The sequence below is a fragment of the Brachyistius frenatus genome, unplaced genomic scaffold (assembly GCF_029030835.1).
Source record: "Brachyistius frenatus isolate BFR_SWC_R1_liver_20210118 unplaced genomic scaffold, ASM2903083v1 Contig_13, whole genome shotgun sequence".
NCBI classification, from domain to species: domain Eukaryota; kingdom Metazoa; phylum Chordata; class Actinopteri; family Embiotocidae; genus Brachyistius; species Brachyistius frenatus.
The window spans coordinates 5,703,307-5,715,841 of NW_027210612.1; the positions used below are offsets into that span (position 1 = coordinate 5,703,307).

At 39.8% G+C, this 12,535-nt stretch overlaps 1 protein-coding gene across 2 annotated transcripts in view; it reads right to left on the reverse strand.

Moving 5' to 3' along the window:
- LOC138617726 (equilibrative nucleoside transporter 1-like) overlaps window positions 1–12,535 on the reverse strand; it is a 41,217-nt gene that overhangs the window by 20,636 nt on the left and 8,046 nt on the right. The window lies entirely within an intron of this gene.

Below are 12,535 nucleotides of genomic sequence, written 5' to 3' on the forward strand. Positions count from 1 at the left end.
TAAAATGAGCCCAACTGAGTACTTTTGGAACTTTAATTTTATTTGGATATTGCACTTTTACACAAGTAAAATTCTAAAGCAAGTATCTCTTCCACTACATGCAATGGCATCCCAATTAATTGTTTCAACTTCAGTGAACTCGCAATTCAGATTGTCCCTGAAGTCCCTGAGGAGGAGGAGAAAGGTTAGTAGTATTTTGGTTCATGTCTTTGTTCATGACATAACATTAGTACTGACACAACCATAGATACTCACTCTTAATGAGGGACATCAAAGGTGCAGTTTACTGTGATTCAGAGCTCACTAACTGGAAATGGTGGTTAGACAGAGTGATTGCAAACTAGATTATCCCATATTTTGTTCATAATTGACTCCATATCTCGTGTTTTTGTTTAGACACACAATGTAGCTGTGCATGAGGTCATCAACTGGAGCTTTTCCATCAAGTATTGAGTTTCCACACATGCTGAGCACTTATTGGCTGTTTTTCTTTAACTCTTTGTTCCAATTCATCCCAAACCATCTGAACACTGTTTAGTTTGGTGAATGTGGAGGCCAGGTCACTCTCCTGCATCACAGAGCCTGAATTCTGAATAAAATCTCCAACAATGTCACCAGAAACCCCCCCACACACAAACACACACCATCAGACCTCCTCTTCCAGGCTTCACAAGGGAAATCACGCATGCAGATACCATCCTTTCACCTTGTCTCTGTCTCACAAGGACATGGAACCAAAATTGCCCATTTTGGATTCCAAAATCCAGATTTCAACCGGTCTAATCTCCATTCCTTGAATTACTCAAGCAGTTCACTTCTTCTTCTTGGTCTCTGTCAGTCGTAGTTTCTTTGCAGCAGTGCCACCATGAGCATTGACACCGTTGATGTTGAGATGTTTCTGCTGCTTGAACTGCGAAGAGCATTGACGCTGGCTCTAATTGGAGATGCTGTTAATTGTTGATTTCTGAGATATTATAGATATCTACATAGATTACTATGTATTACTATAGATTACTACAATAGTCAAATAGGGCAATTTGCTGTATAACTACCTCGACAGAACACAACTGATTTCGAAAACATTAAGATTATAATGCGATAGAGAACATTTGATATCGCCAGGTGCTGGCAAAGGAAACAGTTTTCAACACTGAGCAATATAAAATATAAGATTTATCTTTTTTTTGTTGTGTTGTTCAATAATGTAGAAAATAAAGAGAAACCTTTGATGTGTCCAAACTTTGGACTCATACTGTATATAAAACTCTCTATCATGGACATTTTTTTAATATTTATGTTATATAGTCACATATATTGACATGGTAAACTATTGAAAAACTATTTATAGGTTAAATCATTGGACTGTTTTTGGCTAATCTGGCAAAAACCAGACATATCAAGCTATTTCATCACATGGAAAAACAACATCAAGATCCAATATTGGCATAAAGCATTACTGATTATTGTGCACTGAAATCAATGAATACAATCAGTTTCTCATTTAAGAAAACCATTTCCTGGATGCTTAACATGTTTGGTTCGTTGGAAAAGAAGAATTTGCTGAACCGAGTTGAAATGAGATAATAAGTGATGAGTGAGACATGAGAGATGATTGACAGAAAATTATAGTTGAACACAATGGTTCGTGCGACTGTAAAGAGCGTGGATAAACAGGCACGGAGGGAGTTGTCTTCAAACTGTACCGTAAATCATGCATCTGCTGCATTATTCATACCCGTAGAGTTTTCTCACATTAATTCAGGCTGAAGGTTAATGCTGTTCGTGTTTAACAATCTGTGGCATGTCGCAAAGGACAAAACAGCCCAGATAAGGAAGCAAGTGTCTGGGAGGCACTGTGTGACTGCACGAAGAGAAATGACAAATATCCAATTCTTGTTCTTTTCACAGGATGGAACAAATGACTTACTTCAGGGAAAATGTGTAATCAATTGATGCTATTATGTAACACAGTGTCCAGCTCAAAATCTTTCAGGGGAAAAAAATACAAAGTAAAATGTCACAATTTTCTCTTCGAATTTCTTTTCGAACACAGCTTGTTTTGTTGAGTGCCTGCGAGAAGTGACACCAATGTATAATTTCATCATAACACGTGGGCCCGTCTGAACTGCCGTGCCGAGGCGTTGTTTATGGACATTTTTTTGTGTGCCGTGTGCGAGTCTGAACAAAATAAGCTTCTGGCCTCTGCTGTTTACTCATATAGTTGTGGTAGGTACGCAGTCATCCACACCCTGTCTCCCCTCCTGTCTAAAAACAGCTTGCTGTGGTTTTGGACAGAGACCATCTGTGACGGGGCGCTAGTCTGGCTGCTTCCTTCGCTAAACCAAAACCCAACGAGGAGGAGTTCAGCCACAGAGGACTGAGGGACCACTGTCTCTCTCAGCTGGTGTGAACTGAAGACACAAAACTACACTTCATTTCCATCCAATGTATTTATTTCATTTCGCTAAATATGTCTCCCTACTCTCTGCATTCCTCCGAGCCTTGTTTACTGGCTTGTGTGGCCAATAGGGAAAGTCAGTTTGCAGCGTCTCAGTGCTGCAGGCCACAAACTTGACTTGGTTTTTCCATGGAGGAGACAGAGAGGGAAAAAGAAAATAAGAGAAAACGGGGGAAGCAGTGAAATATAGTCAAGGAAAAAAGAGACATTATGGTTTCTGAGAGACCGCTTTCATCAGACAAAGGCGAAACATCCATCCAGAAATTACAAAATTGACAGTAAATGTAGGAAAGATGACTGCAGGTGATTTAAATGAGGTCGTATTTACCGTGTTCCCGAGAAGAGTCCGTGTGAGCATTACTCTCTTATGTTACTCAGGACCTCTGAATTTTCTTAAATCATTTTTTTTTTTTTAGGCTATGATTTTATTTTTTTACATTCACTCTTAAAAAAATATAATGTTAACAACAGATCCTATCTTTTTTGGGGCTCCATCAACTCACTAATGTTATGAAGCAAATGGGCTGATCAGAGTTTTATGGTTCAGCATTACATAATTATGATTGGCCCCGGCCTGGTGCATATATTTTTCTTGGGCTCCTGCCCTCACCCCAAACGCCCCTCACAAGACATATCACAAATGTCAAGGAGCATCATTGGACAAAAAGATTACCAAATCCCAGCATGTCTTCTTTGGAAAATTAAGCAACCAAATGAAATAGATGTAAGTGATGGGTAGAAATAATATTTTTTTTAGTAAGACATAATTTTTTTTTAAAAAAAGTAATAAAATTTAAAAAAAGATAACCTACATAAAAAGGCTGTGACTCAAAACCACAAGCGCACAAGATGGGAAGCTATATATCTATCACAATCGGCAGATGTGGATTACAGAGCAAATGCACAGATACGACAGTGAAGTCTCCGGTGTGCAAGAAAGTCTTCCTGAAGTCATACATGAGCTCCTGATAGCTCACGACTCTTTTAAACTGTCACCGAAAACATTGCGCTTGAAGAGCACTGCAGCCAAAGGTAGACTACAAATTGGCAGGCGTTACTGGTGCGTATTACGAAATAAGCTCCTGCCGGTGCCACTGATGCACACGTACCATGTTGTGACCACGAGTTAACGAGTTCCATTTGAAGGCAGCGAGTCTCAACTGTAGCTCAACAGGTGTGCGTCGCTGAGGTCTGTGCCGCTAACTGATTTCTGTAAGTCACATGTGCACCATCTGCCAGAAAGCAAAAGAATCCGTTTTAACCTGCACAAGAGGAACAAGCTGCAAAATCAACCTGATATTAAATCCTGTATTTCATATTGTTGAGAAGAACCTGAAAAAACAATCAATGGTCGTCTCTCTGTCGCATGGTTGTAGGCGTTTCCATTGTCAGATGAATACCTTGAAACCCCGTCACTTCCCGCTGAACCCGGACGGTTCTCTGATATGCCATTTTTAGAACAGAAGTTTACAAACAAATAAACATCACACGTGTCTAATTCGAGACTATCCTGTGAAGTTTGTGGCATAAGAGGCGCGCTCAGGGAGAGGAGGAGGGCATGACATGAATGGGCTGGAAGTGGCTTTCTGACCACATACTGAGATTTAAGAGGCCAAGCGGTCCAAAGAGGAATTCCAATGGATGGCCTCTTCAACCCCTAAATGAAGCGGGAGACACAGAAACAGTGAAGGAAATCCCATTTGGGATTACAAAACTCTAGGCCAGGCTCTGTTGTGGGGGATTAAAGTGCGGATTGAAGAAAACTCCTGATGGAGGTTTGTGAGAGAAGCCCTCTCCATCTTTACCTTAGTAGCTCCTTAAAATTCCCAACAGAGTGTGAGTGGTCAGCCGGGGTCACGCACTAGTTTGAAATCCCTGAAATGTCCGCAAAACAATGCATTCCTGTCATCCAATAAGTGTGTTCACGGACAAGAGTGATATTTGAAACCGTCCATTAAGGGATTCACCTTTTTAGTTGAAGTCCAGCAGCTTAAAAACTGCCATTAGTCCCAAAATTCTGCACTTGTGATGACTTGTTGCTCACATTCTTCTGTGCAGCCATGAAAATCCCCCCAAATCCTAAAGAAAACATCACGTTAGCGTGTTGAATTCACTCCTACTTGCACTCCTCCTTTATCAGTAACATGGTATGTGCTAAATGTTGAGAAGGATAACTTTGGGCAAAAGCTAATCTAAGAAATGACGGGATCCTCACAGTGATATTACATTTGAGGTTTATGACCCTATCATTTGTAACTGAAATGTTTATTGCTCCATTTCTCAGATGCATCCATCTCTGTTTTTAGGTGCTTGCCTAGTAAATAAAGTTCAATAACATCTATTGTCTTTTTCATCTATCAACAACCTCATTATGTATTTCAGCGAGCGCAAGCAAGTGTGATCATTCATATGATGTGAACGAAACTGAAAAAAGGTTTTTGAAACAGAGCTGGAGGTCACATCATTCATTTTGGCCAGTTCTTAACCTGCCTCCGGCGCGTGCTCATTAAATTTAGTATTTTTTTTTCTGATGTTAATGTAACCCAACCCATTCACCCTCAAGAATTTGAAGCAGTAAAAAAGCATCTTCAAGCTCTCCTTGATGCTGGCGTCATCAGCGAGTCCAAATCCCCATTTTCGTCACCTATTGTGGTAGTGCGAAAAAAGAATGGTGATGTCAGACTTTGTGTGGATTATCGGAAGTTAAATCTGCAGACCATCCGTGATGCCTATGCTCTTCCAAATCTAGAAGAGTCCTTCTCAGCTCTTGCTGGATCTTAATGGTTCTCTGTGATGAACCTCAAATCATGATATTATCAAATCGAAATGAATGACGCAGACCAACCAAAGACAGCTTTTGTGTGCCCCTTTGGGTTCTATGAATTCAATCGAATGCCCCGAGTACTTTTCAAAGGCTCATGGAAAAGTGCATGAAGGACATCAATTTGAAAGAGGTCCTCGTCTTCCTGGATGATTTAATTGTGTTTTCTAGTACACTCCAAGAGAACTGTACCAGGAACAGGATGGAAACACACGTGTGATGGCCTATGCAAGGCCTGTGATCGGCAAAGTTATTAGCCTGTTAAAAGCAGGAAACAACCTACCTGCTAATTTCAAAGCCAACTCCCCTGGTCTCCACTTGGTCTTAAAAGAATGGAAGCGTCTGGAGGTTCATGATGATCTTCTCTACCGAAAGCGTCTATCTGGAGCAGAGACCTTGATGCAGCTAATTCTTCCCGAAGTCCTCAGGCCCATCGTGCTTCAGAACCTTCATGATGAAAGGGGCCATCTAGGGATTGAGCGCACACTAGAACTTGTGAGGTCTCGCTTCTATTGGCCTGAGATGTCCGCAGACATTGATGGTAAAGTGAAAGCTTGTGAGAGGTGTGTTAGCAGAAAAGCACCCCCTGATAAGGCAGCTCAACTTGTGAACATACAGACATCCAGGCCGATGGAGCTCGTCTGCATGGACTTGGGTACTTTAAAGAACAAAGAGAAATCCCATTGGTGGGATTTTGTCAAACCCCACACACATGCATATAACTGCACAAAGAATGATGTCACAGGTTTCTCCCCATATGAAATAATGTTTGGAAGACAACCCCGGCTGCCAATAGACATAGCCTTTGGACTACCTGTCACCAACAAACAGCCCCTCTCACATTCGCAGTATGTGAAAAGGTTGAAAGGCCATCTTGAGGAAAGCTACCAAGTAGCTGTCAAGAATGCTAGTAAAGTGGCGGAAAAGAACAAGAGAAGGTTTGACAAAGTTATCCGTGAGTCCACGTTAGATGTTGAGGACCGGGTCTTAGTCCACAATCTCCGTCTCAGAAACAAACACAAACTGGCTGACCGATGGGAACCAACAATATACCTGGTCACCAAGCAACGGGGAGACATGCCCGTATATACTCTGAAACCAGAGAAAGGTGATGGACCACGGCGAACGCTCCGTAGACATCTCTTGCCCCTTTGTGGCTTCCATTCACAAGTAGAGGAAGAGGAACCAGTAAGCCTCAGACGCCACAGACGCGACAAAGTGCAATCCAACCGGAAGGCTACAATTCAGCTGAAGAGGATGATGAAATCTGTTTTCAGTTTGCACCATCACATGAGATGACAGAAACACGCATTATCAAAATCTGATACTACCAATACCAAAACCAGACAAACACAGAGAGGAACTTCAGAAGCCTGGAAGTGAACCGAGCAACAATTTTCTTTCATCACCTGTGATATTGATAACAAGTTCATGAGTGTTATGTTTTCGAGCTGCTAAAGCAGTTATTGTTGTGCACTAAGTATTGCATATGTTGAACCTAAACTGTGAGTGTAAATAGTTTAATGTTTTATTGTTTGTTAAAGTTATTACAAATTACAATTGAACGTAAGCCTACGGCTCCAGTTGATTATTGTGTCTGTTATCTCCTTACAATCTCTCCCTTACCAATCTAGACACTGGTCCAGAGCATATTGAGTCTTCTGTTAACCCCGTGTGCGTTACATTAACAGTTCAGATTTTGTTCTGAGGATGAAGAGGAAGATTATGTGAGTGTGCATTCCTTTCATTTCTACATTTCCGCGCTGCTATGCTTGAATTCAATGTGTACTATGTGAATTTGGGAACGACAATTGATCGTTTTATCACTTAGAGTGGATCAGAGTGAACAAATAAAAGGTTTTCACTAAAGATATTTGAGGGGTCAAGTTAGGCATTTCAGTCTTTTTTTATTGCTAAATTTAAAAAAAAACTTCAAGGTAAACCCGTGTCAAGACAACAAACCAAAAGTCCCTAAATTAAAATGAAATCACAATACAAACTAAACTACACCCAAAACTAAAGGTACTGAATCCTCCATATCAACAGATTAAAACATGACATTTAAAATGGCAGCACTCCTCTGCAACACTTTGTGGCAAGTAGTTAAGAGTTTACAATCACAACATACTGGACAAAAGGGAATAAAAATCTATGGACAACTTGAATTTAACAACTCTCACTATCCCTGACTGTATCCTAGCAACAAGACAAGACACTATACTATATAACTTGTGTCTGATGAGATATTCCCACACTGGCCAGACGAGGCACGTACTGAGCATGCTCTACAGGCAGAGCCTGTGCAGCAGAGACTTATGCTGGCCCACCCGTGTAACTTCCACTTCAGCCCTATGCTTACTTGAATGGAGATAAGATAATTCAATCATGTGAAGCTAGAGAGTTCTGACCAGTTTAAAATTATTTCGGTCAAATAAATGATTGAACAGCACAATGACATCATTTCATATATTCAAAAAGCAAAACGATTTTTTTTTTTTTTTTAAATCAAATTAAAGATAGTAAATTGGAACTTGGCTTATTATAGATGACATTTATGGTCATGGTTTATGGACATTTTAGGTATGTTACCTTCACTGTCTGCGACATTGATCAAGAGGAGCCCAAAGCACTTTTCTTCATCCAACTCAGACATGCTAACTCGCGGTGTCCTCTTGTACAGAACTCAGGACTTCATAATGGCCTAATCTGAGACACTGACCATCCTATCAGATACAAATATCATGTTGTCTGAACCCATCTTTAAATATCAAATCCACGCTGACTCACATGAACAGAAAGTTAATGCAGTAAGCAATAAAAAAAACCCTCTTGAGTCTGTTTAACCTTTGGCTACACTGCAGTCAGTGATGTCCCAGCAGATGCTTCACTTCAGGGCTTGTAATGCATTCCCTGGTGGTATTTAGAAACGTATTGTTAAATCAAGTCTCCCCGCCTTGTTTTACTTTAAAACAATCCCCCAACTCACTGCGGTGACCTTCACTACTCTTCAAGGAAGTTATAAAAGTGGCGCCCTTCAGGCCTGCCAGTCCCTTTTCCTTAGAAATTCCTCTATGCGCCAGAACAAAGTTTCGACAGGGATTTATTTGAACCGGTTGATATTTCAGCCTCGAGTAATTTCCTTTGTATTAGTAAGGACTGAACATTACTACCTAAATGACAAAGAAGAGATTTTTTTTTTTATGACGTAAGCGAATTTAGCTCAAACTACTAGTTTTCTTAGTAACTGTTAGCCTCACTTAAACTTGATAGTAAAGACAACAAGCAAACAACATCAGAAACAACAACTCATTGTACTATCAAAAGCAACCATAACTTCCAAAGATGACAGTTTTAGAGGAAGGTATTTGACCTGCTACCATCTAGATATGAAAATCTAATTGATGTTTTTTTATTCATTCCACATCATTTTAAAATTGTTTTATTTAAGGTATGTTGTGTTATTTTTGTGAAATGTAAATTGAAATGTTTTAGATTTACATTATTATCAAAGAACATTTATCAAGATTCAGATCAGATAACTTGATTGGATTTGAAATAAACTCTATTGGTCATTTCCCTAAACAGGTTATATGTTAGCTCATGTTAGTTTTGTCATGTGGTTCAGTTACAGAGTTACACCTGCAGTTTGTGGGTTTAAACACGCAACAACAAATAACAAGAGATCCAGTTTATGAAAGTAACTTGGACTTGGTTGATTCACTTGATTGTTTCCAGTTTTTGCGAAACATTGTAACACAAATAAGGTCATAAATTACATTACAGTTATTCAGATAAGCTGCTGCAAAATAAGTTTCAGTTTAAATTTTAATGTTGGCACACATTTCTTTTGTCTTTTCCCACCAAAGAAACGTTGCAGCATCCCTAACGTTCGAATACAGTATAGTTACATTTATCTCTTTAGTGTCAACAGCAACTTTTGTAACTGCTTGTTAAGCAGTTTTTTTTTTTTTTTTATCATGGTACAGTCTGTACAAGTGTACATCTGTGGTTTTCAGAGGTTTCATGCGTGTCAGCTCATTCCTGTACTACTCACACAAATCAGATTTACCATAGGCTGAAGTGTGCTATGCGTTATATGTTTGCCTGAATCTGTGTTTGCCAGCGGCCACATATGTTTTCTTATCCCCACGTACATAACATCACCTGTTAAATCAATTCAGGAAATCTGAATTCCCCGATGACAGTCGCAGCTGCCCAGATTCTTGGCCCTAAATTTTGCAGTCAGCTCGTGACCATCTATAGATCGACTCTTCTGCTCGATGATTCTTGTTGTTCTGGGTTTTGTACCCTCATGGTTGAGATGCACTTATTGTAAGTCGCTTTGGATAAAAGCATCAGCTAAATGAAATGTAATGTAATGAAATGCTCGGTGAAGTTTGTCTATTTGATACTCGTTCTAACGTGTCGTCTTTTTCCGTCCTCATCCTCGTCCGTCCTTTTATCTTATCAGATGTTGACAGCCATCCTGCTGGACTGTCCCGATACGGAAAATAATCAAACAGAGGCAACTGGGGGCAAGGTCTTATTTTTATAAGATTTTGGAAGGCTGCCATCACCACGTCTTCTGTTATGAGAATTCAACATCCTGTTTGCCCATTCGAAACCCATTACTCAATTGTTCTTTCTCTGCTCCTACGTGAGACGCACCGGTAGTACTTTTCAGTCCTACTGACACCGGCCAATTAGACCCTGACTGTTTTCAACCCTCTCCACTTACTGTAACTCAAAGGCCATCTGCTGTAGCCATCAGATCCAGAGACCTTTCTCAAACAAAAGGAACATATAATGAGAAGAAGTCAGTGATTAATACAAAAATATTTATCTACGAGGACATATTTACAAACTACTACAGTCAGATAGTTTCCTGTGCACAATTTGTAGAAAATAAAATGTGTAATTGGCTGAAAGACCCACATCAACCACATTCATGTTCACTGAGTTTGCCTTTTTAAACAGAAACCATTTCTCTGGTACTAATTTGGGGCCAAACAGTTCTAAAGGAAACAATAATTATGAATGTCCCCTCATTAGACCTTTACACTGCTCCTAAGGTTCCCAGTTTTTTTTTTAGGGGCTGAGGTAAAGCACTTTCAGAGGCTGACACTAGATCCCCTCAGCTGCATGAGTACTGCATTGCAGTGTGACACTTATACGATTAAATGAGATGCATCTGCTACATGTACAGAAGATCCCAAAGACAGAACACGTGTGAAACGTGTCACCGACCACAAAATCCACATCTCTGAAATGAAAGTCTAACAAACAGATCATGAAAAAGTTCAAGTTCCACATGTCTCCTGAAGAATATTGTAACATTAGAATTTTCTCATACTTCTTATAAAACACAGCTAACGACACAATAATGACAATATTTATTTATCAGTCACTGTGCTGCTTTTAGCCGTGTCCCCGCGTGGCTCCGAGGTCATTATACAACACAATAAAAGGTGAAACCTAAGTTTACACATGAAAACCTGACGGCGCTGGTATTTACAACTAACAACAAATAGAAGAGAACAGCAGTCCAACATGAGGCAACGGCAAGTCTCTTAAATACATGCTTGTCAATTTACATGTTTATATTAAATCAAGCCCTCTGTGGATTTAATCCATGTGCTAAATTTGATCTTTTCAAAACGTGCGTCTCTTAAAGTAGCCTAATTATAAGTAATGCATGATGGTCGTATGCTTCCTACAAAATACATACAAACAAAATGAGGATATCTCCTCAAAGTCTGTAAAGCTAAAATTCTTCCTCCTGAATTTGAGGTTCAACATCAGTCAGACACTCTGATTAGTCGTGTGATTAAGTGAAATTATTTTCTGATACTGAATGTCTTCACGCGGTTTACTTTATGGACAATACATTAATAGCATCAGACGTAAAGCTGCTGGCAGTATAACAATGTTCCTATGATATTTGAACGTTTAAAATGGCAAACATATGTTTTTGATTATTGCGAGGAGTTTTCCTGAACCAACATGGGAAAGTTATGTAATCATAACATTCATCCCTTGATGAAAAATGGCTTTCCGACCCTCCCAGTCTTCATGCAGAAACATTATGAGACGACGTCGTTCCTTTTATCATAAACATATCATATTCATCAACATTGTGGTGAATATAAATCTGTGTGAATATTTGTTGATAAAAACCAAACTGACCCCAATTTGCCTCCTTTAAACTCAACAAACTCGTGTGTGTGTATAAGATGCTTTATCCAAGATGTAAAAACAAACCTGAGATTATGTTCTTACGAAAGTTAATGAGACCACATTCCAGTGTGTTTACATTAAACTGACCTGTCGCATGACATACTTTCTGAACAAATATGTTTAAGTATTTTACCTCAGAGATTTTTTTTACCTCAGCATTTTATTCCCGATGACTATATAGGAGCTCTCTAAATTCAACTTGTTCCTTTCTTCTCTCCGTCTTTAAGGCTTCAGGTCAGTTTACATGAAGAATACAATGCAACCTAAACATCTGAACGGACCGCACGGACGCACGCACGCAGGAAATACAAAACACGGTTGATCCTCTGGACTCCATGAACATCTGACAGTTCATGTCAATCGTTGACAAACTTGTTGAAGTGTATCAGTCTGAACCAAAGCCGTGATGGAATCTACTCAGAACTTCAACAATTTTAAAAGATTAACCACAAAAACACGAATAATAAGATCCCACAAAAGGTCCAACAATACCCAGTCTACTCATGTCTACGTGCCTGCTCTTGCGTTATGATGGATCATCAGTATCCAGGGCATCAGAGGGTTGTAAACACAATGACGAATTTCATGATCCAGTTTTGGTCGCCTGGTTTCACTGGTGCATCATGTTACCCTGCTGCATACTTACAGTACGTGCTGTTGCCCTTGTCTGGTTTTCAGATTGGGCCTTCTAAGAATAGCCGTCTAATTGTCTCACGGTCACACACGGTCCTGGTGGGAGATCAAGTGTTTGAGAGAGCAGCAGAAAGTGACAGTGCAACTGGGTTATGGTTAAGGCAGCGCTGGAGGCTGAGTACAAAGCTAGTAGGAGGTTCAGAGTCCCATACAAAGGCGCTTTCACGTGACATGTCCAACTTCTTTCTATACTCTTCGGCCACTTAAGAAAATTACGACAGAAAGCAGTCGGGGATGTCACATGGGGTTCCTGTCATTAACAGTTAATCTCCCCTTTCATTTTTCAGAATAACTGATTAAAGTGGAACTCTACTGATTTTGCACAT